Source organism: Amphiura filiformis, chromosome 16 (assembly GCF_039555335.1).
Source record: "Amphiura filiformis chromosome 16, Afil_fr2py, whole genome shotgun sequence".
Taxonomy (NCBI): domain Eukaryota; kingdom Metazoa; phylum Echinodermata; class Ophiuroidea; order Amphilepidida; family Amphiuridae; genus Amphiura; species Amphiura filiformis.
In genome coordinates, this window is record NC_092643.1 from 55,389,223 (window position 1) to 55,396,393 (window position 7,171).

The window sequence follows — 7,171 nt, forward strand, 5'->3', positions numbered from 1 at the left end:
GTTAACACACCAGGAAAATTATAGAATATACAACAACCTAGTTACACCTGTAGACTGCGAACAAACATGCACCTGGCCAGACCTGGCCGTAAAACAAAGTGTTCTCCCTACGGATACCCTTAAGGGCTGGGGTATGAACGTTTGGACAGTATTTATTTTGGGACATTAGAGCACATCAGACATATCGAATTGCATTCTGAATACGAAGAATGTCATTCTGATATCAAATAATTTTGATTTTTGAAATTGCAATTTAATACACATTTTATGGCAAATCATTAAAATTGATATTTTTGATATTTAACAGTACTTGAAGTAAACTTTATAAATCTGATGATTTATACTTAAAGTGTATGTAGGTGGGATGAAAAGCCGACGATCAATTGAAAATTTTGACCTTTTATTGAAGATATGGATTTTTTTTCCCAAAACACCAAAAAAAAATTAGGTCTTTTGGGAAAAAATCCATATCTTCAATATGAAAGGTCAAAATTTTCAATTGACCGTCGGCTTTTCCTCCCTGCTACATATACTTTAAGAATATATCATTAGATTTATATAATTTACTTCGAGGACTGTTATATATCAAAATTTGAAAAATATCAAATTTTTATAATTTGTCATAAAATTTGTATTATATTGTGATTTTCAAAAATGTAAATTATTTGATATCAGAAAGACATGCTTCGTATTCAGAATGCAATTCGATAGGTCTGAGGTGCTCATGTCCCACAAAAATACTGTTGAAACGCAAATAAACGCTCATTTTAGATCCCTTAAGGGTCACACAAATACTTAAAAGTAGGCAATTAATGTTACTTTCAACAATGACATCAACAATGACAAGAATTTCTTAAACTTGAAAACCATGTTTTGCCCTTTGTTTTGTATTATTTTGTTTGTTTGTTTGTATACTTCACTTTGACAAGAAAATGTCAATGATAGTTTTTAACAGTTTTGATGTCACTCTATAGTGTGAACAATATCAGTATCTTTATTTCCACCATGTACAATGTGCCTTTAAGGTGCTCAAGGTACATAGAAATTATTGTTCTTGTTGATTGTCAACTAGCGCCACAAGCCCACAAGTCACAATTATGCAAATCAGTTGATGACATTTTTTTTAAAATCAAACTTTCACTATTTTCTGTAACCCATCTACATGTACAGGGTGCCCCAAAGAAGATGACCCTTTCTTACAAATGTGTTAATTCGGAAGCAATGGATACATTTCTTGATGCCTCCCATTTCTCACATATGATGTATAGCAGCTCATGTTGGCATTTATTTATGTTTTCCATCAAAGAGTTCAGAGTAGGAGAGCTCAGATTCCACCATATTTTTATTTATTCAACTGGAATAACCAATTGGTGTACAATCCAATCCATGTATAAGGGAAATTACTCAGCTTTGCAAGGGCAAACATTGTTAACACTTAGGCTAATAGTTACACCAATTTGATACTGACATTTGTCTAAGTATCACAGAGTATACTGTTTTAGTTCCCATGCTTAACGATCCAATATTTAGAATCAATTATGTTGGATTTCCCATAGCATTACACATAGGGCTATACAGAGTCTCAGTTCACCTAATCTGGCCTATTTTGTTTCAGCTTTTGCTTTGCTTGTTCATAAGTTTAAAATTTACAGCATATATTATTTGAATGTTCTTGTAACTGTTTTGCTTAATTTGTAAAAAAAAAAGCTGAGGAAAATTATTACCTACTTTGTTTAAGTTATAATGGGCTATTCCATTTATAATCTACACTACCCATGTGGAAGATTTTGGAAATATCTTCCACAGGGGGAGTATGTTTTTTAAATATAATTGGTTAGAGGTAATCGTTTTGAAACCCATACTCCCCCTGTATTATGGCTTTACCCATATCTTCCACAACTGGAGTGAGTATTTCAAATGGAAGTTACTCAATTGTCTATTCTATTTGAAACTTATACTCCCTCTGTGGAAGACTTTAGCTAAATCTTCCACAGAGGTAGTGTGGATTGGATTCTAGATGGAATAGCCCAAGAAGTGAAAAGAACAGCAAATTAATAATGCTGCATTCAACCAATGTGGACTTCCAACAGAGGCCTAAGATTTTTATTATCAACTAATTTGACACAAGAGTACATTTTAGACACACAATTTTGTGCCAGTATCTCAAGAACTAACATGAAGATTGGTTTGAAATTTGGTACGTAGGTGAGGTTTTTATACCTAAAGTGTACTCTTACATGAGAATTAAATATAGAATGATCAGAAATGTTTTGTACAACTATTAAGAAAGTAAATGTAATTTTTTATTTGTATACATGATGTTAATAATATATTTAAAAGATAATTGATATTATAATTATTATGCAAATATGTACGTACATTTATATTGTTATTGTAATATGACTTGTGTATTATTATATTATGTAATCTTTTTATGACCTCAGTCTCTCTGTTTTGACCTATGCATTGTGGGAGCAAAGCCATAGCCAGGGCCGGGGGTGCAGGGCTGTGACACCCCTCCAAATGTCAATCTGTATAAATAAAAAAGTCACTTTTTTTCGACAAAAAGATTGAAAATCAGCCCTTTTTAATTGAAAACTTCACAAAAGGTCCAGTTTTGAATAAAAACATTTAAATTGGCTCTTTTTTGAAGGAAAATTCACAAATGGTCTACTTTTGAGCCCCCCAATAAATCCTGGCTACAGACCTGGGTGAGAGTCTTGTGGTCTTGTTAGTGCAACAAATAATACCTACCAACCATTTGTTATTAACCCCATGGGCACTACCAGCCAAATTATCAGCCTCAAAGAACCATTTTGATTGGTTACCAACAGGGTTATATCATGTATTGAGCCAATCACAGATATTGTAAGAATAGTCATTAGAGCTGAAGGGGATTAAGCTCCACTATTTTGGGTGAGAATGGGCATATTTTGGGCAAAAATGGCCGTATTGGTTTAAAAATCACACTGTATTTGTTTATGATGAACTTTGTTTGTTGATTTATTCATTTGTTGAAATGATCAAGTAAAACTTTGGAAACATGGACAAATTAACTTTGCTTCATACCAATCCTGTAACCATATTTCCCTTGAATTGTCTACTTATTTTTGTTTTTACATTCCATTGAATTCTTACATTTTCAGCATAGAAACTGAAACTACTTTTGATTCATTGATTCACTTTTTGTTCTATTTATTTTTAAAAAAAAGAACTTCTACTGAAAGTAACATGTTATCTACTAAGATATTGACTTTGTGTTGACTGGTTTTCTACTAGAAATACATGCACGGTGTTATATTTTGTATGCTAACTTCAGACGATAGCATTGTACAATAATTATTATGCAATCTACTGAAGACAGCATATTATATTTAAGTTGCTCTCAACAGATAATTAGTAAGATAGGATTAATTTGTTATTTACCAAAGATAGCAACTCAGTATGTCAAGTTTCAATTTGTTATCTACTTTGGCTGTATACAGCATAATGGAACTAACTTACTATCTACCAAAGGAGTTTTGAATTAGTTTGCCATCATCTTAGCACTTGTTCAGTGCCTGTATGGGACCATGACAACCCCTCTCTGACTCGGCGCAAGCGCCTCGTTGGCCGCTTCACGGACATGTGCGCTTCACGCGCACCCCCCTCGAGGAACTAGAACTAGTTCTACATCAGCTGAGCTTCATATATTAGTTTCAATTTGCTATCTACTGAAGATAGCATAACAGAATTATCAAATTGTCAAAAGACCACCTCAGTTATGACTGATGGAGTAACATGGATCTACAGCATGGACACTGGATTTAAATAGTGATTTACTTTGTTTTGCCTAATTTGTTTGGCTAAAATTTCTTACATATTTTACAGTGAAAACTAACATTTTGTGAAAAAGAAATCTAAAGACATCATGTTAGATCTCCAAAATGATATAGCATGTTAAATTGGCATTTTCCATCTACTGAAGATAGCATGTTAAACTAATATTTTCTGATGATAGCATCTTAAATTTTATTTGCTGTCTACTATAGATATAGATAAGATGGTATTGAATTTGCTATCTACTGAAGATAGCATGTGTAATTTAATTAGCTATACACTGAAGATAGTATTTTCGGTTTAATTTGCTATCTACTGAAGATAGCATATTTAACATCATTAGTTAAATATGGTATCTTCAGTAGATTTTGCTACATACCCAGATAGCATGTTAAATTTAATTTGCTTTCTACTGATAATATCATGTCTACTGAAGATAAGAATAATTTGCTATCTACTGAAGATAGTATTTTAATTTAATTAGATATTACTGAATATAGCATGTTTAATTAAATTTGCTATCTATACCAAAGATACATATTACATTAAATTTGCTTTCTACTGAAGATGGCATCAAATATGCTATCTTGTAGAGATCATGACGGTTCTAAGGTTTTCAAATACACACTAATAAAGGGCCATTCCATTTGAAATTCATACACCCTCTATGGAAACCATGACCTTAACTTCCTACATAGGGGGTGTGAATTTCACATGAGATTACCTGAATGGGTGATTCTATTTGAAATCTACACCCCCTGTGTGGGCGATTAAGGTGATGTCTTTGCCTTCCATAGGGGGTGTATGGATTTCAACTGGAATTGCCCATTTATTTGTGTATTATGCATGGTTACATGTGTCATTCTAACATGTTCACAATCAAAAAATACAAATTTTTCAAAGGTGATAAATTGTTACACATTTACCATTATGTTGTAAATATATGTTGAAAACAAAGATGAATAAACTATATGAATTTGATGTGATTTGATAAAAAATGTTGTTATGTTCTTCTTTTCTTTTATGGGTCTCAATTCCCCAAATGATTATCCCAACTGGAAATAAATTGGAAACAAAATAATGATAAAAATCCCCAATTCTATATGTCATACAGATATGTTACAGAACTTACAGAGTTCTTTGAAGCTCTGTGGCTCCTTATTATACTATAACAATCCTGTGTAGCACATTGATTTATTATGCGCTAGGCACATGCAGAATGCCTAGATGTTGATCCACAAGCCTCAGCACACTTTTGAAGGTTCTCGCTGACCATTACAGCCCTACATCATTCCATAAACCATTAAACAACAACTCAGAGATTTTGCACCTTAAGAGCTCACGCCCTAGACATTCCACAATTGGCCATCACAGCCAGGATCAGCTCCCCGAGTTTCATACAGGTTACAACAAGACTATTAGCAATAAGTTCTTTGTCCAGGGGAATTTCAAGCTAACTCGATTTTTATATAAAAGTGTACCAAACAACTTTCTGGGTTCAAACCCGCAACCTCTCGCACCATATTCGAATACTTTATCGATTGAGCTATCTTTCCATAAATTCATAAAATTTCCTGAAAAATAACATATCTCTCTCTCTCTCTCTCTGTCATATAAACATCGTTTGCATTTCCAATGATGCTGACCATGATAGAAAGAGGCATAGCCTAATATAAAAACCTCAACCAACCGAAGAGATTTACGATCATTACTCACCACTAAATTAGAATTTTTATCTTGATTTTTATGCTACACTAATGAAGAGGCCAACAAAGACAGTGAGGCACTACATAAAATCTTAACCAGCTTAAAGTTTTACGATCATTACTCATCAGATATTATCCTTTTTTTAAGGGGTCAACTTAGTATCATTAAAGATGGTCATCTGGAGGAAGATTTTTTTCTGTGATAACCAAAATCTTGATCTGGTGCCGTTACATATCCAGGTTAATTTTTCACATGTGTGTTACTACTGCTAGTTGAAGGGTGGATAAAGACAAGCCACTTCTTCAATTGTGAGTTTTGTGTGCTTTTGGGAAAAGCTTTAGAGTTTGAACAGGGGCGAAGCTAGGAGTTTTTCAGGGGGGGCAAGGAGGTATGGTATCTTTCAAGGGGAAAAATTGAATGAAAGTGGTCAAACATTGGCTAAAATGTCATTTTGCAAGCACAAGATTGACAGTCAACATTAATGGGTACATTTTCTCGGGCAAATTTTCCACTTAAAAACCACTGTTTTGATTGTAGCCAACATTTTGGAAATTTCCCCAAAATTTGAGGAAAAAGTTGTAAAAACTAAGACAATGTGTGTCAAATTTGGCTGAAAATTGTGACTTTTGGTATATCGATGGGGCTAAATTTATTGATAAATTGGTATATTGATGGGTCCAATTTCAAATTCTCATGCAGTAGCACATCCCTATCCAAACCAAACCGGAGTACCCCCCACTCCCAGCAGCATCCAAATCCACCTTCACATTTACCAAGTCCCACCAAAAATATCTCACACAACCTTGCACTACAATATTCAAAGTATACATACATGCATATACAACACTGAAATCCTGATTTATATCTCAAGTACCTAGTCCTAATCTAGCCAGACTTCTCCATAAAAAAAGTAACTTCCAATATTAGCTCATATTTTCTAGCGGCACGCATGACTTTTTATAATCGGCCACAGGAAAAGGCCAACTGTTTATAGTCTCACTATAAATCTTGAGGGCATGAGAATTAGATTAATTAAAAATTTGTTGATGAGTATTAAGCTTACACGACGGCGGTGGCGGCACAGTTGCGTGCATTCGCATGATTTTAAGCGCCCTAAAGACAAGAGAGTGTTACATTTGCATATGAATAGGTGTCTACTCAAGGAGAAAAGGGCTTAATTAGAAACGAAGCGTGATCACCCTCAGCACACTACACTCAACCATCAAGAAATTTGATAGGAAACATTCTATCAAATCATATTTTCTATTCAAGTCTAAATTCCAACACATCAAAATTTGATACATAAAAATGATTATCACTAGGATCCTCAACATGCTCATCTATCAGGGCACAATTCTTTAACCCCAATACATCTGTACATTCATTGAATGACCTTTTGAGTACAAAAATTTGGGTACAAAAACTCATACTCCGCAACTTGAGGTCAAATTTTTCACTATGATTGTTTAATTGATGTTATTGAACTATGCCATTGGGATGAGGCCATTGTGGTTGTCACCTTATGCACTGCTCAAAATTTGCATAAAAAAGAAGGAAATTTTTATCTGCAACTATAATTCTGTATTGAAGTGGGAATTGAAGTAGTTCATGTAGAATGTGCTATATAAAACATGCCTTATTAATA